Source organism: Cetorhinus maximus, chromosome 6 (genome assembly GCF_964194155.1).
Source record: "Cetorhinus maximus chromosome 6, sCetMax3.hap1.1, whole genome shotgun sequence".
Classification (NCBI taxonomy): domain Eukaryota; kingdom Metazoa; phylum Chordata; class Chondrichthyes; order Lamniformes; family Cetorhinidae; genus Cetorhinus; species Cetorhinus maximus.
This window is the reverse complement of record NC_135884.1, coordinates 119,095,857-119,117,673: the sequence shown is the minus strand read 5'-3', so window position 1 is coordinate 119,117,673 and position 21,817 is coordinate 119,095,857. Positions and strand designations below refer to the sequence as shown.

The window sequence follows — 21,817 nt, the reverse complement described above, 5'->3', positions numbered from 1 at the left end:
GAGCATCAGTGAGCAGGTTATTGCTAAGCAAGTCCCGCTAGATAGCACTGTTGATGACTCTTTCTATCCACCCCTTCCATTGAGAGTAGACTGATAGGACGATAATTGGCCATGTGGGATATGTACTGCATTTTGTGTGCAGAACCTGGCCGGGCAATTTTCCACATAGCCGGGTAGATGCCAGTGTTGTAGCTGTGCTGGAACAGCTTGGCTAGTGGCGTGGCAAATTCTGGAGCACAAGTCTTCAGTACTATTGCCGGAATATTGTCAAGGCCCAACGCCTTTGCAGTATCTAGTGCCTTCAACCGATATCACATGGAGTGAATCAAATTGACTGAAATCTGGCATCTGTGATGCTGGGGACCTCTGGAGGAGGTGGAGATGGACCATCCACTCAGCACTTTTGGCTGAAGATTCTTGCAAATGCTTCAGCCTTATTTTTTGCACTGATGTGCTGGGCTCCTCCATCATTGAAGATGGGGATATTTGTGGAGCCCCCTCCTTCAGTGAGTTGTTTAATTGTCCACCACCATTCACAACTGGATGTGACAGGACTGCAGAACTTAGAGCTGATCTGTTTGGTTGTGGGATCACTTAGCTTTTCATCACTTGCTGCTTATGCTGTTTGGCACACAAGTAGTCCTGTGTTGTGGCTTCACCAGGTTCACGCCTCATTTTTAGGTATGCCTGGTGCTGCTCCTGGTATGCCCTCCTGCACTCCTCATTGAACCAGGTTTGATCCCCTGGTTTGGTGGTAATGGTAGACTGGGGATTATGCCAGGCTATGAGGTTACAGATTGTGGTTGAGTACAATTCTGCTGCTGCTGATGGCCCACAGAGTCTCTTGGATGCCCAGTCTAAAACTATTCCGTTTAGCACAGTGGTAGTGCATCACAACACAATGGATGGTATCCTCAATGTGAAGGTGGGACTTCGTCTCCACAGTGGCTGTGTGGTGGTCACTCCTACTGATACTATCATGGACAGATGCAACTGCGACAGGCAGGTTGGTGAGGATGAGGTCAAGTATGTTTTTCCCTCTTGTTGGTTCCCTTACCACCTGCAGCAGACCCGCAGTCTAGCAGCCATGTCCTTTAGGACTCGGCAGCTCAGGCAATATAGCTGCTATTGAGCCACTGTTGGTGATAGACATTGAAGTCCCCCACCTAGAGTGCAATAAATGCCCTTACCACCCTCAGTGCTTCTTCGAAGTGGTGTTCAACATGGGGGAGTATTGATTCATCAACTGAGGGGGTGCGGTATGTGGTATTCAGCAGGAGGTTTCCTTGTCCATGTTTGACCTGATTCCTTTAGACTTCAAAAGGTCCAGAGTCAATGTTGAGGACTCCCAAAGCAACTCCCTCCCAACTGTATATCACTGTGCCACCACCTCTGCTGTGTCTTGTGGGACAGGACATAACCAGAGATGGTGGTGGTGATGGTGATGTCTGGGACATTATCTGTAATGTATGATTCTGCGAGTATGACTATGTCAGGTTGTTGCTCGACTAGTCCGTGAGACAGCTATCTCAGTTTTAGCTCAAGCCCCCACATTTTAGTAAGGAGGGCTTTGCGGGGTCGACAGGGCTGAGTCGCCATTATCGTTTCTGGTGCCTAAGTCAATGCCGAGTGTTCCTTCCGGTTCCATTGCTTATAGGCTTTGTAGTGGTTTGCTTAGCCATTCAAGAGTCAACCAAATTGCTATTGGTCTAGCGTCACTTGTAGGCCAGACCAGAAAAGGTGAGCAGACAACAGCACTGCACCACCGCCTACCCCTAAAGGGGACTCAAATGGACATAAAGGAAAATAACACCAGTAACAAACTAAAATCCAGGAATAAAGCAGCATGTGGCAGAAATAATGTAGTCCTGAGAAAAGGAGGCAGGTCTTTTTCAGGAAAAGCTACTTTGAGGTTTCAGGACATGCATTGGTGAAGTCGCACCCACGGACGTTCCCTCAGAAGAAAAGGCAGAAAAAGTGAAAGCAGAATTTGACATCAGGAATTGCAGCTGCTGTCTTGGGGTCTTAACATAATTATGTAACCTGCCTTCTGTATGTTCTGGATGCTGGATTTAGCCCCAAGAGATATAAAATGCTTGCAGATTTAGGAAACAGAAAAAATGATTTTGAAGCATTTTTACAATGTTTGAAAGGACAGTTTATGTGACATCAACAAAGCACAATTCCATCCAATCCAAAGTAAACAAGATAAGTTCACTTTTTTATATATATATATGTCCTTAATGTCAAGAAAAAGTTTATTTTAAGCAACATCTTTAAATAGGAAGGAAATGGCACCCGGTTTACTGGCACTGTGTACAACTTACCCTGCTCTGTGATACTGCTGAAAGTGACAGTTTGCATTAAATGACGTTTTGCTAAATTAAGGTTTGATCACTCAAAAAACTTTTTCATTTCCATTGCTATTCCATTACAACTATTGTTTTATTAGCAAATATATCTGTTTCATCAATGAGCTCATACAGTATTGAATAAAAAGTCAGTTTTGCACCTCACAAAACATAATGCTGTAAAGTTCAAAGGTTGAGGCTGTCATCTTTTGATTAAGAAAAGGAAATGATTTCACTAAACAGCAATTCACTCTTGTGTTGTTTTGTTTTAACTGACTTTGTAGTTTCCAGTGAACTGGACATATTTATTGAAGCACATAAGTTACTTCATAGTTACTAACATCATGCTAATCTTAACAAAATATCTTCTTTCCTGCCAATAGTCTAAATGTCATAAACTATAAAATACCCTTAACATCATCTATTTTGTAAACATCTCCACTGCAAGTCTTTAAATGCAAACAGTGAGATGCATTAGGCTGTTTTTAAACCATTTGTAAAATGACTTATAAAGGACTGAACAAAATATGTAGAAGCTTCCATCTGTTACATAATTTTCCATTGTAGTCCTGTGCATGCCAGTTTACTGAACCATGGCTTGCTAAAGAGACTACTGGGTCACAGATTGAAAAACAAAGACCAAGCTTTTAATGACTGCATTTTTCTCAAGCACCCCTGACATAAAAATAACTGCACAAATACAAAACTGATGTGAATAGTTAGAACCAGAAATAAAAAAAGCAAATCTTCTCAAAAGACAGAAAAGGGCAAGTTCTCTCATATTAAAGGAAGAGAGGATTGGCATTTCTTGCTTAGGCTGCACAATTACCCATAGTACAGTAAATATTCTGTATAGTTTTATGTAACTTCTAAAAATTGTTCAATACAACTTCACTTTCTTCCTGAGGATGCCTGTTACTTCTTATATTCACCAAGGCCCAGAGTGTTCTCCATATTTGCAACTGGATAGACCTGTATTTTGGCCACAAACAAATAATGTGGTTTAAAAGATTGTGAAATTTTGGATGTGAGTTACGTACATAACTACAGGACGCCCAAGTGTCCTCAATCTTTTATGTCTGACCGTACCTCCGGTCCACAAAACAGTCCATGCCCATAACTCTTCAATGTGAGTACTTTCGATTGTACTTGTTCAGGGGTCTCTCAACTTTGTGAACAGATTTTCAGGCGCGGCATTTTTCTGATCTTTTATTTGCAGATTTTTTTAAGTTTTTTTAAAATTCATCTTCACTGAGACTTGCTCTGCATTTTCTCTTATTCAATACATTTCTAAGATAAATATGTCACATTAAAAATATAAAAAGCTTACTTGATTTCAGTCTCTTAAACATGCTGCGCTGACCTGCATGAATTATGATTAAGCGTGTTGAAATTAAAGTTACAAGGCTCAAAGAAGAAATATTGTGTGGATTTGTTGTTTAATTGAACCCTGGTTATTTCTGCTGATTTCTGCTGAAAAATTCCCATTTATGCACACATTAAATCTGGGCTATTTCTAATGACTGGCAATATGCTTAGGCAGAATTTGATCTCAGAAATATGGGTGCCACATTTTAGGATCTAACTTCTGGGCTGTATCCAAGGGAAAGCTCCAGGTCTACATGCAAGGAGTCTAGTGAATAACGCAGATGAGCCGAGGGCACATATATACAGTTGGAAGTATGATATCATAACTATTACTGAAACGTGGCTTAAAGAAGTGCAGCAGTGGCAGCTCAGCATTCCTGGTTACAGGGTTTTCAGATTAGATAAAGAGGGGGACATAAAAGGAGGAATGGGTGCAATATTGGTTAAGGAAACAGCTGTGAGGAGGAAGGGGCATCAAATGAAGCCAAATGGGTTGAACGTAGGAGCAAAAAAGGGGCAATCACCCTGTTAGGAGTATACTATAGACTCCCAAACAATCACAAGGAGATAGAAGGGCAAATGTGTAGGTAAATGGCTAAGAAGTGCAGAAACAAAAGGGCAGTGATTGTAGAGGATTTCAAATACCCTAATATTAACTGGGGTAAATTCAATATGAAAGGTATAGAAGGCGCAGAGTTCTTAAAATGCATTCCAGGGAACTTTTTGAGCCAGTATGTAGCAAGCCCAACAAGAGAAGGGGCAATTCTAGATTTAGGACAGAATTTAATAACCCCCCGGAGGCAAGTTTGGAGGCAGGGTGGCATCTAGTCAAACAAGAGGGTGCAATGTGGAGACCCCACTGCCTTCTCGCCTCTGCCTTATTAGGTCCAGGGCAGGAAGGCTCAAGGACAGCCTTCCCACCCAGGCACCAATTGAGACCCTCGAGTGGGCCTTAACCCATCGTCACTGGTATTCAGCCAGCAGCAGGCAGGGGAGTTGTCATGAAAAGCAAACCCTGTCATGTTTGCTTTCAGGCTTTGGTAAGGCTGATGTGCAATGGAGAGCTGCCGGTATCTGAGTGGGTGGGAATTCTGCCCCTTATGTTTCTGTTCCTTAGTCTCAGGGAAGACCCACCACTGGCCAGTTAAGTGTCTGATGGGAACTTAATGCAGCAGTCCTTCCCCAATGGGGGCGACACTGGACTCCTGCCGATTCTCCAGCCAGTAGGCAATACCCCCAATACCAACACTAACACTGTCCTTAGTTTTAGGGAACGAATCTGGGCAGGTGGAAGGAGTATCAGTGGGAGAGCATTTTAGTGGTAGAGATCATGGGTGGGATTTTCCAACAATTACTGTGGCAGGTGGGACCAGAAAATCCTGTCCCATAGTACATTTAGATTTAGAATGATAATTGAAAAGAAAAAAATATAGACCAAGAGTATAAGTTTTAAATTGAGGAAAGGCCCATTTTACTAAGCTGAGATGTGATTTGGCAAAAGTGGGCTAGAATCAGCTACTTGAAGGTTAATCAATGTCAAAGCCTTGGGAGGCATTCAGGAGGAGCTAAAGAAACTCAGGACAAATATGTTCCCACGAAGAAAAAGGGTGTCAAAGGGTGTACGGAATAGGATAAGGGAAAAAAGAAAGCTCATGTCCCAAAAGCTCAGTACTGCAGAAAGCCTGGGAGAGTATAGAAAGTGCAAAGGTGAAATTAAAAAAGAAATTAGGAAAGCAAAGAGAAGGTGTAAAAAAAATTGGCCAGTAAAATCAAGGAAAACCACAAAGATGTTTTCTATATACATAAAGAGCATGAGGAAAGAGAAGGGCCAATCAGAGCTCATAAAGGTAATGGGTGGAATTTTACGGCTCCGTAGCGACAGAAGCAGGGCTGAAAAATGTGGCAAGCGGTTCAAAAAGTCCACCAGCGGGACCGGAAGATCCCATTGGCGGGAGGGGCTGTAAAATGCCACCCAATGTCTGTGAAAGCAGAAGAGGTGGGCACGGTTCTTAATGAATATTTTGCACCTGTTATCACAAAAGAGGGTGACGAAGCAGGCATTGCGAGTAAGGTGGAGGAGTGCGAAATATTAGATGGAATAAACATAGCGAGGGAGGAAATATTCAGGCGTTTAGCATCCTTGAAATAGATAAATCACTAGGCTCAGATGAAATGTATCTCAGGCTGGTAAGGAAACAAGGGAAGAAATAACAGATGCTCTGACCATCATTTTTAGAGTAACTGGAGGACATTCTGCTTTGTTTAAAAAGGGGGGAGGGATAGCTCACGTAATTACAGGCAAGTCAACATTACCCTGATGGTGTGAAAATTATTGGAAAAAAATCTGAGAGGCAGGATAAATCATCTTTTAGGGAGGCGCGGATTAATCAAGCACAGCCAGCATGGATTTGTTTATAGGTTCTGAGTGAACAACTTGATTAAATTTTGTGAGGAGATAACAAGGAGGGTCAATGAAGGTAGTGTGTTTGATGTGGTCCATATGGATTTTAGCAAGGCCTGACAAGGTTCCATATGGCAGACTGGTCAGAAAAATTAAACACTCATGGAATCGAAGGTGAGATGGATCCAAAATCGGCCCAGAGGCAGGAAGCAAAGGGTTATCGTCAACGGATGCTTTTGTGACGGGAAGGTTGTTTCCAGTGGGGTTCCGCAGGGGTCATTGTGGAGTCCCCTGCTGTTTGTGGTATATTTCAATGATTTAGACTTAAGTTTAGGGGCATGATAAAGAAGGTTGCAGATGCTATGAAAATTAGCTGTGTGGTTGATAGTGGGGAAGAAAGCAATAGGCTGCAGGAGGGTATCAGGGAACTGGTCAGATGGCCTGGAAAGCAGCAAATGGAATTCAATCTGGAGAAGTGTGAGGTAATGCATTTTGGAAGGTCAAACAAAGCAATGGAATATACAATAAATGGTAGGATTCAGAGAAGTGTAGAGGAGCAGATGGACCTTGGAGTGCATATCCTCAGACCCAGTAGAACCCCACGTCATTTTTATCCTGGAGGCTCGATGAAATTTCTAGGTAAGCAAGCACTTATCTGGATAATCTTGGGCTACCTGGTAGGGCAGGAATCCTGGCCCCAAGAGCTGCCAGCCACTCAGTAGCCAACAGCTCTTCAGTACCAGCAGCGCCACCAGGAGCTGTGACCGCTGCCAGTAATACACTGGGATCTTCACCAAGGATCATCACTGGGTCCCTGGAGAGAGGTAAGTAGGATTTGCTGGTGAGTGGGGGAAGGGGGTCTGGATGGAAGGGCAGGGGGTAGCTCTCAGCAGGTTCCCTCCCCGCTTCCCAATGCTGGGTCTCTCAATCGGGCTCTGTGTCTATGAATATGGGACCCTCCCTACAACCACCCCCACTACCCCCCCCCCCCCCCCCCGCCCCCCCCCCCCCCCCCCCACCCTCCCTGGGTGGGCACCAACAAACCTGACAGGGTTTACTGGGTAGCTTCCTGGAGGGATGGGAGACCCATGCGAGTCTCATAATCCCTAAACCACCATTAAATCCCAGTGGACTCAGGAATAATTGCTTTTAAATAGCTCATTTAACAAGCCTACTTGCTTTCTCACCGATAGCATGTGGCTTTCCTGTGTCGGCCCCTTTCCAACAGGACAGTTTCCCTTTGCCGGGAGTTGGACACATGGGGCAGAATTTTGCCATCGTTGGGCGGGCAGGCCTGACCCAGTCGCGGGCGGGCGTGTAGCTGATCGCCGCCAGCGATCGGAACCGCACCGCCATTTTATGTGGGCGGGCCTTAATTGGCGTGACATCCGCCAGGAAGCGCTATGCGCTCCCTGTGCGGGCGGGGGGAAATCCCTAAAATCGAGAGTACGCTCTTTCGCGCATGCACACGAAAGAGCGCATTCATCTCCCTAAGGCTAAGTGCAGCCTCAGGGAGATTGGCGCTACGTGTAAAAAAGATAAAAGTAGAAAAATAAAATTTCCCTTACATGTCCCTTCATGTGACAATGTCACATGAGTTTGGACATGTCAATAATTTTTACACAATCTTTATTAAAAAATTTTAAAGCTTACATGAAACCTCATCCCGCCCATGGATGAGGTTTCATGTTTTCTCTATTTGCCGCCGGGGCTCCTGGCCGACCCGCCAACCTTAAGGTTGGACGGGCAGGTCCTTTAATTGCTTTATTGATCCTATCAATGGCCTCAAGTGGCCATTGACAGGTCGGCGGGCCCACAGCTGATTTTGTTGCTTCCCCGCCTTCCTGAAAATTTAAATGGGGCGCGGTGACATCAGGGGTTCTGCCCGACGTCATCCCACATCATTTTACGTGCCGGCGAGCGGACCCCGCCCCCCCGCTCGCCGACGGTAAAATTCTGCCCATGGTCTCCAGTGGGATTCTCCAAGCCCCCCGCCACCCTGTTTGCTCCAGAGGCTCCACCCTGTTTCCAGAGCAAACATTCTTTTAACATTGCAATTTAGTCATGTGTCTGAATAATATCACTTCTGTCTCTCTAATTAGATTGCTGGTCTCAAAGCTGATTTTAAGATATATCCAACACATATTCAACAAAATAAAAATTTGTCTAATATCAGAAGATAATAATGAGGAGGAGCAGGGTCTTTAGGCCCATCTTAGCTCACCCACCAAGAAAATATGCAATTTCCTAATCACCAACTATTTTTCAAAACTTTGTTTTTGCTGCCCCTACCAAATTCCAAATGTCCATTCCAAATGTTAATCACACTCTGGAAGAAGATGTACTTCTTGCCGCCAGTTCTAAATTTGTCTTTCAACAATTTGACCTGTGGTCCCTTGTTCTAAATCTTCACAGCTTAACTTGTAGTAGTAGTATAATGAATGATTTGCAGACTGTTATAGTACTGGTGTTGGGCAGGTTATTACAGTACAGTTATACCCTGTGGAGTTTAAATATATAAATATATATATATATATATATATATATATATATACTCTAATGGGATTCCCACTGCCCACTGTGTTATCTTTTTTTAAGATGGAAGAACACAAGTTCCTTCAGCTTTTTCTCACAACTCAGCCTTCTGACAGTAAGAATCTCACAGCTCCTTTCTGCAATACCTCCAGTGCTTTCATGCCACCTTTGTATCTCAGTAACCACAACTGGGCACGATACTTTAGATGTAATCTGATCCAAGGTGATATAATAGCGGAAGGATGGATACCAGCAAAAAATCCACTTCCTGGTTTCTTTTCTTAACTATGAATAATAAGCTTGGTAATAATCTTTAACAGTATTCATTAAAATATAATTACACAGTGAAGCTAAAATAATTAACTTTCTTTGAATCACATCGCAAGGACACTAAACAGCAATAATACATAATTCAAAAAAAATGAGGAACCACTTTATCCAACAGCAAAATCTAAATAGGAAGGAGCTCATTCCTATCTGGAGGATAACATTTAAATGAATGGGAAACATTACACCTAACTTTGAGTAAGCTACCTTGCTTCTTTGAAACATAGAAACACAGAAACTAGGAGCAGTAGGCCATTCGACCCTTCGAGCCTGCTCCGCCATTCAATATGATCATGGCTGACCCTTTATCTCAACGCTTTCTTTCCATACCCCTTGATGCCCCTAATATCCAAAAATGTATCAATTTCTTTCTTGAATATCCTCAGTGACCTGGCCTCCACAGCCTTCAGTGGGAGAGAATTCCACAGGTTGACCACCCTCTGACTGAAGAAATGTTTCCTTATCTCTGTCCTAAGTGGCCTGCCCCATATCCTGAAACTGTGGCCCCTGGTTCTAGACTCTCCAACCAGGGGGAACACCCTCCCTGCATCTGGTCTGTCTAGCCCTGTTAGAATTTTATATGTTTCAATCAGATCCCCTCTCGTTCTTCTAAACTCTAGTGAATACAGGCCCAGTTGAACCAATCTCTCCTCATACAACAGTCCTGCTATCCCCGGTATCAGCCTAGTGAACCTTCGCTGCATTCCCTCTATGGCAAATATATCCTTTCTTAGGTAGCGAGACCAAAACTGCACACAATACTCCAGGTGTGATCTCACCAAGGCCTGGTATAACTTCAGTAAGACATCCCTATTTCTGAACTCAAATCCTCTTGCAATGAAGGCCAACATAATGTTTGCCTTCCTACTTGTTTGCTGCACCTGCCTATTCACTTTCATTGACTGGTGTACAAGGACACTCAGATCCCTTTGTACATCTACATTTACCAATATACTCTGCCTTTCTGTTTCTCACACCAAAACGTATAACTTCACATTTATCCACACACACTTGTCTAAATCGCCCTGAAGCCTCCTTGTGTCCTCCTCACAACTCACAACCCAGCCCAGTTCTGTGTTGCCAACAAACTTGGAAATATTGCATTTAGTTCCCTTATCCAAGTCATTTATATATATCATGAATAGCTGGGGTCCAAGCACTGAACCTTGCAGTGCACCACTAGTCACCACCTGCCACCCAGAAAAAGACCCAATTATTCCCACTCTCTGTTTCCAGTCTGTTAACCAATTCTCAACCCATGCCAGCATATTACCCCCAATCTCATGCGCTTTAATTTTCTCCACTAGCCTCTTATGTGGAGCCTTATCAAAAGCCTTCTTGAAATCCAAATACACCACATCCACTGGTTCTCCCTTATCTATTCTACTAGTTACATCCTCAAAAAACTCCAGTAGATTAGTTAAGCATGATTTCCCTTTCATAAACCCATGCTGACTTTGTCTAATCCCATTAATGCTTTCCAAGTGTTCTGTTACCACAACTTTTATAACAGACTCTAGCATTTTGCCCATTACTGATGTTAGGCTAACTGGTCTGTAATTCTCTGTTTTTTCTCTCCTTCCCTTTTTAAATAGTGGGGTTACATTTGCCACCCTCCAATTTGTAGGAACTGCTCCAGAGTCTATAGAATTTTGGAATGCATCCAATATTCCAAGGCCACTTCCTTTAGTACTCTGGGATGTAGATTATCAGGCCCTGGGGATTTTTCAGCCTTTAAACTTTAATTTCTCTGGCGCCATTTTTTTACTAATACTGATTTTCTTCAATTCCTCTCTCTCACTAGACCCTTGGCTCCCTAACATTTTTGGGAAATTATTTGTGTCCTCTTTTGTGAAAACAGAATAAAATATATGTTCAATTCTTCTGCCATTTCTTAGTTCCCCATTATAATTTCCCCTGTTTCTGGCTGTAAGGGACCTACATTTGTCTTCGCTAATCTTTTTCTCTTCACATAATTATAGAAGCTTTTACAGTCAGTTTTTATGTTCCTTGCAAGTTTACTCTCATACTCCATTTTCTCCTTCTTGATCAAGCTTTTCGTCCACTTTTGCTGAATTCTAAACTACTCCCAATCCTCACGCTTGCTGCTTTTTCTGGCAATTTTATATGTCTCCTCTTTGGATCTAATACTATCCCTAGTTTCTTTTGTAAGCCATGCTTGAACCACTTTCCTGTTTTATTTTTGTGCCAGACAGAAATGAATAATTGTTGTAATTCATGCATATGTTCCTTAAATATTAGCCATTGCCTATCCACCGTCAACTCTTTTAGTAAGGTTCCTAATCCATCATTGCCAACATGGGCCTCATATCCTTGTAGATTCCTTCATTTAGATTCAGGACCCTATTTTTGGATTCAACTTCTCCACTCTCCATCCTAATGAACAATTCTATCGTTTTATGGTCGCTCTTCCCCAAGGGCAACAAGATTGTTAATTAATCCTTTCTCATTGCACAATACCCAGTCTATGATAGCCTGCTCTCTAGTTGGTTCCTCAACATATTGGTCTAAAAAAAACAGCACGTGCACACTCCAGGAAACCCTCCTCCACAGTATTATTGCTAGTTTGTCCAATCTATATGTAGATTAAAGTCACCCATGATTACAGTTGTACCCTTATTGCATGCATCTCTAATTTCCTGCTTAATGCCTTCCCTTACATCTCCATTACTGTTTGGGGGCCTCTAGACAACCCCTACCAACATTTTCTGCTCCTTGGTGTTTCTTATCTCCACCCAAACCGATTCCACATCATGATTTCATGATTTTCCGACCGATATCCTTCCTCACTATTGCATTGATTTCCTCCTTTACTAATAATGCTACTCCATCACCTTTCCCTATTTGTCTGTCCTTCCTAAACATTGAATACCCCTGGATATTCAGTTCCCATCCTTGGTCACCCTGCAGCCATGTCTCCGTAATTGCAACTATATCATAATGATTTATATCTATTTACGGTGTTAATTCATCTACCTTATTGCAAATGCTTCACGCATTAAGATACAATGCCTTTAGACCTGTCTTTTTAACCTTGTTAGTCATCTTAGCTTTATTTTGCACTATGACCCCATTTATTTTTCGCCCTTGTTTTTTCTGCCTTCCACTTTTGCATCTTACTTTCCTGTCTTTTGTTTCTATCCCTGTTTCCCCCTCCTCTGTCTCCCTGCTGAGGTTCCCATCCGCATTTAAACCCCACCCCCCCGGCCTTCTTAATTCTATATCCTCATTTCTCATAAAATGGTACCTCCTAATGAGAAAGAAGTACATTTGTTTTCAGATTCGAGACAGAGGCTGACACAGCCCTGCTAAACTACGTGTCTCTCTCTGTAGCCTATTCAAAATATTACATGTAATCTCTTAAGCCATGTGGAATCCTGAAGCCATCTCAGGCAGGAATTTTGGGAGTAGGCTGAATATTCCTCAATTTTCATGTCAGATAAATTTGTGGCCCCAGTGACTAATGTATCCAACTTCCTCACCATTCTTGCCAGTACCGGGGCCAGGAAACAGCACCTTGCTCACACCATAGATCTGAAAAAACAATCCAGCAATTTGAGTAGTAGCAAATTAGTATGTCATTATAGAATACTAAAGCTAGGAGAAGGGTCAAACTTGAAGAACAAACTTAAAGGTCTGTCCATGAGTGGTGCTTCCGTATTTCTAGTGAGGATTAAAATACGGATAAAATTCGGAGATATCCGAAGATCACAGATGCAAACCTCCCCTATGTGTAACATAAAATTCCTGCCTAGTGTCCCTCCAAATGTTATAAAATTATAGTAACTTAATTCTCCTGTTGACCCTGCTTGGTAAAGTTAGGGGAAGGTGTCTCTGGATGAAAGAGGAGACACACTCCAGACAACCTAAACAGGATGAGGGCAAGACTTCCGCCCCTTAGTGGAAGGAGGTCCTCACCTAGAGAGCTGCCAGCCAATCTCATTGGCCAGCGGCTCTTGCAGTCCCAGCAGCACCAGAAGAGTAGTGGGCGCTGCTGGGACTGCAAGGAGGCCCACCCAGAAAAAAAACAGAACAGTAAAAACTGAGAAATACGAATACTAGTCTGAACTGGTCTTGTATACCTTAAAATGGAACATCAGTAAAAACTGGGAAATAAGAGTACTGGTCCAAACTGTTTTTTTCCTTCTGGGCAGGGAGACCAAAGCTGGACATGAGAGACAGGTAAATCCCATGCTTTTAGGGCGGAGAGGGATTGGGCCCAGGTGGGGAAGCACAAAAGGGAAGGTAACATTTTTGGGGCGGGGGTGGGTGTCCAAATGTACACAGAGCACCCCCCCGAATGATGTGCCCCACCTTCCTTCCTGCCTTTTCACCAAAGTTGTAAACAAAAACGGCTCTCCCACTCTCGCCCGCCTGCCACTGCCCAGCACCTTACAGCAGTGGAAGTGGACTGAGGAGCATAAGTTGGCAATTTAGCCACTTAAAGCCCTCAATAGGCCTAAGGGTGGGCAGGCTATGGATGCCTTACCCAGCACCACCCCTGCCCCATATTAAGGGGACCAGGTCAGGGTTGTGCAGGAAGGCAGTGAGTTAACCTGACATATTTTAGCTGCCTTCCTGCCAAAAAAATGCCCGCAGGGTTTGGGGGGTAGTGCCTTAAAAGCCCTGCCCATGGTTTTGATAGTCACTGAGGAACACATAAAATACTAAGTGTTCCTCCTTACCTTGCCTGTGGTTTCCCTGAGAACTAGGAAGATGACAAAGACAAATTTCCACTTCCAGTGCACAAAGAGTCTATTAAGTCACAAAAATCTGATTTTAACACATGAACCAGTTTGTCTATGCATTTACGAAATAGGACCCATTTCTGGGCAAGTCCTTCCTGAAATATGATGCTGGTCAGCTTCTAAGACACCTTGCATCTGGTAGCTGAATGACACTGCTAGGATCTAGGTCTGCTAAAGTGTTCTTACATATGTCCCATTATGATACTGTCTGCCATAAAGCGATTTGACTAGTCGCAAGCCTGAGGTTGGAACTGCTGAATAGTTGGTTAGATTATTTTTAAATCCATTGCAGTAATGTCCGATTTTGTCAACAGATTTTACTGTACCTAGCAAAGATGGTCCTGATTATTAGCGCTACAATTTCAAGGTGATACCTGGATCTAATTATGATGCAATGGAATGAGCAGGGGGCAGAGGTTACACCTAGACCTGAGGTGAGTTACACAAACCCACTGTTAGCCAAGTATGCAAGTCACTGACCTCATAAAAATTACTTGGGTATGTCAAGGGAGAAGCAACTTTGCCATGTGTGGTTCATCAGGGAAACATTTCTGTAGGTCAGTACAAGACAGACTGCTCAATATGCCAGAAGTTGAAGGAGCACCTGCAGTGTAATGCATGTGCACTACTTGCATGTGAACCTGTCAGTAAATGATTATACATCATGCAGCTAGATTTGTTTTATAAGGACTTTGATGTATTTTGCTTTTGGATGTTGTGAATGTGGTAAGGCTTTTAATTGTAGCTTGAAAAGAGTCCCCTCCTAAGGTACAAATAGGCACAAGATGAATTAGAACGGCTTTAGATTGTGTGAGGGCTTGACAAGGGTAGGCACTAAACCTTTAATAGGTTAACAGGCAACATTTTACGGGATGCAACCTTGGGCCATCTACTGCAACATATTTATACACCACCTTTAATATAGAAAACATCCCACAGGCACTCAAAACATGAGACTGCTGGACTGCCTCATTTGAAAATTCTTTAAGGCATGTCATTCACTTGTTTGTCTACTTGGAGGTGCTGCAGATAGTCTACATGGCCTGGTCACCGCCCACTGCCTGAAGTGGTGCACTTCTGTCCTCTGGGAAGTGATAAACAGTGCACCTCTCCTCAGACCCACCTCTTGTTGCTCTATGCCCATTTTTCCAGCATTCAGACTGTCCACTGAGTGCCTTACTATTCTATCACTTGCTCACAGAACCGGGCTTCATATTGAGTCTGATTTAATTTAAATTTGGCTTGTCACTTCTCCCCTCTAAATATCATTTCAGTCTTTAGAAAAGTTCAAAATGAATTTAAAATGAATTTTAAATATTGGACTTTCTAAACGCTGCAGCAACAGCTGCCCTCATATGCAGACATTTACCTTAAAGTCCACACATCACCTTAAGCTTGACACCCTAGGCTGATTCTCCATATGTTGTTCCATTATGCTGAGTCTGCACAACATGAAAACAGCATATACAGCTAAGAATAAACATTATAGTGTTTTGATAAATTTGGGGCAGTCAGCTCACTGCCTTGCCAGCTATCCTTGCACGAACAACAATGAGGAAAAGCCTAAACTTAATCTGAAGTGGAAAATCAGACATTTAATTGGCATCCTCATTCAGAGAGGTCGTAAGGATGCTTGTTGCCAAGAGTGAAAACATATTGCACTGTTCTACTAGTGGGTGCCCTCCTGAGGATGTAGGTAAGACATATGTTTGGGCAGAGTGAAAGCAGCCTTATTTTGCATCTATCCAAAGTCATACCTGATCAGGAAATACTTACCCGTAATACTGAATGACAACAACAGATTTAACAATTGTCAAATACTGAATTTTTTCACCCTAATCACCATATAAATGCACCCAAAAATTCTACAGATTTAAAGAGAAATGCAATATATTCACTGTTTCCATACCAATCCAAATCATCGGATTCATCATGGCCAATAGTTACAAGTGTACTGGTAGAAGTATAACATGGCTATACATTTATATCAGGGGTAGAAATCAGTTCTGTGGCTGCTCAACCTGGTCTCTTCCATGATACCATGACAACTAATCATCTAAAGAATGTCAGAGTGGATTGAAGATGAATTCCTCAAGACCATGGATTAAAAACAAATGTAATCCTCTTCAGAGAAAACAATCTTTCTTTTTCCAGGAAATAATTTAAGTATTGCTGAATCTGATGTGACAAGAAAAAAACAATGTTTTGAATTTTTCCAAAACACCCTTTCTGACAAATACTGAAATGCAGTGCCACCAAAGTCCTGGACCCTGAAGAAGCGCATTTTGGCCAAAGCATTAAAATTAAGATTTTAGCTTCAGAATTGTCCTTGGCTGCAGTTGCTCCCCTATCAAAAGATCCCCAAACGGTAGCTACACTATAGGACAGAGTATACATCAAGAAATAATCAGGGCTTGTAAGAAAGCAGCTGCAATAATTGTGACAGGTTTTAATCTTTGTATAGATTAGACAAATCAAATTGTTAAAGGTAGCTTTGAGGACGAGTTCATAGAGTATATTGGGGACAGTTTCTTCTAACAATACTTTTTGGAACCAACCAAGGAACACACTATTTTAGGCCTGGTAATGTGTTATGCGATATGATTAATTAATTATCTCAATATAAAGAATTCTGTGGGCAAGAGTGATCATACCATGATAGAGTTTCACATTCAGTTTGAGGGCGAGAAACTTGGGTTCGAAAATAGTGCCTTAAACTTAAATAAAGGCAATTGCAAAGGAATGAAGACAAAGTAGGTTACAGTGGTCTGGGAAACAAGATTAAAAGGTAAGACAGCAGATAAGCAGTGGCAGACATTTAAAGAGATATTTCATAGCTCTAAACAAAGATATATTCTATTGAGAAAGAAAGAGGATGCACTATCCATGGTTAAATAAGAATAGTATCAAATAAAAAGAAAAGGCGTACAATGCTGTGAAAATTAATGGGAGGCCAAAAGATTGAGAACATTTTAGAAACTAGCAACAGATGACTAAAAGAATAATGAAGAGGAAGAAATTAGAAGATGAGTGTAAGCTAGCAAGAAATATAAAAACAGACAGTAAGAGCTTATACAAGTAAATAAAAAGGAAGAGAATAGCTAAAGTAAACACTGGTTCATAGAGACTGGGGAAGTAATAATGGGAAACAAGGAAATTACAAAAAACTTGAACCAGTATTTTGTATCTGTCTTCATAGTAGAAGGCAGAAAAAGTGTCCCAAGAGTAGTAGAAAATCAAGGGGCAAAAAGGAACGGGCAATGTAAAACAATCACTATCCTGAGACAAAAAGTGCACAGGTCAGAATTTACAGCGGGCATTTAGGTGTGGTGGGTGGCGGGCAACGTGACATTGTAGTGACAGAATTCCTTCCAGGTTCCCGCCCTTCCCAACCTCGCAGCAATTTTAAGCTGGGGTGGGCAAGGCCGCAGATAAGAAGTTTGCATCTTGCCCCAGTTGAGGCCCTTACGTGGTCAATTAATGGTCACTTAAGAGCCGTTTCCCGCCCAGCCTTAATTTTTAGGCTGTCGAGTGGGTTGAAGCTCCATGGGGGAGGCCCAAAAATAAAGAAAGTTAGATCTCGGGTGGGAAGTGGGGATGGAGGCCTCCATTAGAAGTTTCCTCCTGACTAGGAGGCACCCTCTCCTTAAAGCCAGGTGACGTCAGGACCTCCCCCTAACTCCCACACCCCGGCTTATCCCCGAGACCCCAATTGTACCCCCTCATGATCCCCCAGGCCTTCCCGATGCTCTATAACCTTGGGTCCCTGACACTTACCTGAGCCTCCAGTTCCCGAGACTTAGGGCAGGATCCTCTACCTGTCAGGCGGGCCAGTCGGGAGCGGAGCTGATCGCTGCCTGTGATTGGCTGCGCACTGCCATTTTACGTGGTGGGCCAATTAAGGCCCGCCCAGCGTGATTCGCACCCAGTAGCGCTCAGCACTACCTGTGCAGGCGGGGGGGGAGGGAGAGTTGGGGCCTGCGCTTTTTCACACGTGTGCAGGAAAGAGCACAGAAATCTCCCTGAGGCACGGAGCTGCCTCAGGCAGATTGAGTTCATTTTGAAACTTCAAAATAAAGCAAGTTAAAAATCATTTGCACATGTCCCCTCATGTGACAACACATGAGCTGGGAGATGTTTATGAAATGTTTATAAAAATATTTATTAACTTAACAAACCCTTCATGAAACTTCATCCCGCCTGTGGATGAGGTTTCATGAAAAATGCAAAGGTCACCCAGGCTCTTCGCCTGCCCGCCAACCTTGAGGTTGGACAGGAAGCCCTGTCAATTTGGTTAATTGGTTTATTAATGGCCTTAACAGGCCTTTGACAGTTCGGCAGGCGCGCAACTGACTCCAGTGCTCGCCTCTCGAACGAAAGATCGGAATGACGTGCAACAATGTCGGAAGTCCTGCCTACTCCCAATCAACACTCATTAGAGCGTAAAATGGCTGTGTGGCAGCCGGAGTCAGTCGCTATCCCACCATCCTAAAAATTCAGGCCTAGGTAAACCAATGGGACTGTGGGCTGGACTTGATGGCCTACATCCTATGTCTTAAAAGAGTGGCTGCAGAGATTTTAGATGGATTAGTTGCAATCTTCCAAAATTCCCATTCTGGAATAGTCCCAGCAGATTGGAAAACTGCAAATATAATGCCCCTATTCAAGAAAGGAGGGAGACAGAAAGCAGAAAACTATAGGCCAGTAAGCCTAATGTTTGTCATTGGGAAAATACTAGAATCCAACATTAAGGGGGTAATAGCAGCACATTTAGAAAATCAATACAATCAAGCAGACTCAACATGGTTTTATAAAAGGGGAATCGTGTTTACAAATTTATTAGAGCTCGTTGAGCATGTAGCAAATAGGGTGGATAAAGGGAAACTAGTAGATGTAGTGTATTTGGATTTCCAAAAGGCATTCAGTAAGGTGTCACATAAAAGGTTACGGCAGAAGATAAGAGCTCATGGTGTTGGCAATGAAATAGCAGCATGGATTAAGGACAGGCTCACTAACAGGATACAGGAAGTTAGATTAAATGGGTTATTTTCAGGTTAGCAAACAGTAAATACTGAGCTGCCGGAGGGATCAGTGCTGGGCTTCAAATATTTACAGTCTATATTAATGACTTGGATGAAGGGACTGACTGTACAGTAGCCAAATTTGTGGATGGTACAAAAATAGGTAGGAAAGGGAGTTGTGAGAAGGATACAAAAAGTCTGCAAAGGGAGAGAGATGGGTTAAGTTAATGGGGAAAAAAATGGCAGATATGAGGTTGTCCACTTTGGCGGGAAGAATAGAAAATCAGATTATTTAAATGGAGAGAGATTGCACAATGAAAATGGCTGTAAAAGAATGGAGATATATGTGGACCTGCCAGTTGTCTTGTACTTAACTATGAAAGCAGTCGCTGCTTCAGCCAGTCTTAACTTGATCAGCTCTTCGAGTAATTGGAGCTTCTTTTTCTTCAACCTTCTGGCAGAATTCACCAACTGCAGTCATGATCTAATGATAACTGTTGCTTTTTAATTTTTTTTATTCACTCACAGAAAGTGAGTAACACTAACAAGTCCAGCATTTATTGTCCATTCCTAATGTCCCTTAATGAGTGGCTTGTTAGGGTAGTTCAGAGGGCAATTAAGTGTCAACCACATTTCTGTGGGTCTGGAGTCACAAACAGGTTAAACCAGGCAAGGAGGCAGATTTCCTTCTTTAAGGAGTTTAGGAACCAAATTAATTTTTACAACATTCTGGTCATCATTATTAGTACTGGCTTTCTATTCCAGATTTATTTTGTTAACTGAATTTAAATTTCCTAGCTGCCACATTGCGATTTGAACCCATCTCTCCAGATCATTAATCAAGGCCTCGACAAGACCAGTAACATAGCCATTATGCCACCATTAGGAAAGATCTTCCTGCAATTGAATCAGAACTCGAAACTTAACTGAATAAATAATTCTCAAATGCGCAGGCTGAAAATAAATATAGAATTACTAACAGAAAACTTTCTCCCGTACCTGTGGGAATGTAAATTTGACTGGAGTAATGGCAGAAGAAAGATGTGAGGGTGCTCTATGGAAGATGCAGAATGAGGGAATTACATCCCTTGTGATTTCACCCATTAACTTGCTGAACTTATTCATAATACCTTGATGATGATGAATGAAATAGAATTTTTTTTTTAACAAAAGTGGAAGATTCACTTAGTTTATCATCTTAGTAATTAACATGTTTTCTTCTGCCAACAAGCAACTAAACATTTCAAAATATACCACAAAATATTGAAATTGCATTTAAAATGTCATTAAGGATCCCAAACTCTCTTGAATGAAATTATATTAAATGCATGCCTTAATGTTATAAATGTAACAGAGCTCATTGCTAAAGGTTAATGTTTGGAAAGGGTATTTTAGCAAAACTTTTTACTATAAATAGTATTATGCAATCTCTTCAAATAAGCCTCTCAAAGTACAATAAATGGATAAAAGATCGATCATTCAAGCATTCATCCTGAAGCAGTCCTATTCACATTACTTTCATGCCATGAGATGTGCCAATCAGAGATGGAACAGTAAGATGTAAAGTTGATGTCATTTCTGTATGCCAGTGCTGTGCAGTATTAGTCTTGATTAGAATTTCAGCAACACAGTTGGTCTTTACTTTTTACATCAAATCATAGAATTATACAGCACAGAAGGAGGCCATTCGGCCATTGTGTCTGTGCTGACTCTTTCAAAAAAAGTCCCACTCCCCTGCCCTTTCCTCATAGCCCCTGCTATTTTATTTTTTGCTTAAAGTATTTATCCAAGGCCCTTTTCAAAATGTTATCAAATCTGCTTCCATCAACCATTCAGACAGTGCTTTCCAGACAATAATAACTCACTGTGTAAAAAAGTTCCTCTGTAGCTTGCCTCTGGTTCTTTGAGCAATTACTTTAAACCTGTGTCCCCTTGCTACTGACTTTTTTACCTCTGGAAAATTTCTCCTTATTTACTCTTATTACATACACTTGTCAATTCCATATAAATATGACATTGCAAGTCAAAATCATAATATTTTTACCAAAGTGTTCTTTTGTTTCATTTCCTTGTTTCACCTTTTAAAACATATTTTCCCTTCTTTTGGGTGCCCAATTGAGACCATGGGCAAGCAGATTGTACCCAAGCTTCTGCAAACATCAGTCTTGTGCCAGCTGTTCAGGGGTTCTGGTGTGTGGTATGGACACAGGTAACACAAATGCCAATCTTCTTCTGTCCCAATGGAGGATTGCTTAGTCTGCCTTCAGCTACTCCCAGCTGGGAACTAAGACCAGAAACTCACCATCGGCAAAAACTTGAATAAAATCACATCAATGAACCATGCCACAATGCTGTTTCATGAACACTATACAAGCATATCAGACAATGCTAGCTAGAAAAGCATAACCAGTGGAGACCAAACAACAAGTCCCAGCAGCAAGCATGAGATCTATTTCCACACATGTACTGAAATCATCCAACTCAATTCCATGCAGAATTTTACGTCGGTGGGATTTTATGGTCCCGCCAAAGTTAATGGTCTTTTGAGTGGCTCACCATATTTTATGGCCCAGCCCCTGCTGCGACAGAGCCGTAAGTTTCTGCCCCATGACTACCTCTGTATTGTCTGACATTAGGCTGTGAATTAGCTGAACTTTCTCCAACTGAAAACAGGAAAACAGAGTCGTCTTATTCAGTTCCTGTCAAAAGCTCCATATCCATTGCTCTTGACTCTATTCTGCAATCCAGTTCTGCACTCAGGCTGAACTAGATGATGTTCAAACTTCATGTCTGGTTTGACCATAAGCAGAGTTTCGCCATATCCTATTCATTACTAAAACCACTTACTTCCACCTCAGCAACATTGCCCAACATTTTTGTTCATAATGACACTATGCCAATTGCCATCTTTCTTAGCTCCATCCCGCATAAACTTCCCTTTGTTCAAAATTCCCCATTCTTGACCTGTTCAGGTTGTTTATTACTCCCGTATTGTCAATATTTACTGACTTCCCATCACTAAACCCATCAAACTATCTATGGCCT

The 21,817-nt window shown here is 42.2% G+C and overlaps 1 protein-coding gene across 7 annotated transcripts in view; it reads right to left on the bottom strand.

The window, feature by feature from the left end:
* Positions 1-21,817, bottom strand: part of znf536 (zinc finger protein 536) — a 559,031-nt gene that overhangs the window by 381,863 nt on the left and 155,351 nt on the right. Inside the window, exon 2 of one of the 7 annotated variants that reach the window (XM_078544385.1) lies at positions 12,486-12,537. The exons of the other annotated variants lie outside the window; for them this stretch is intronic. The gene's annotated coding sequence lies outside the window, so the exon portion shown is untranslated. The remainder of the gene's footprint in view (positions 1-12,485; positions 12,538-21,817) is intronic. 7 annotated transcript variants of the gene reach the window in all.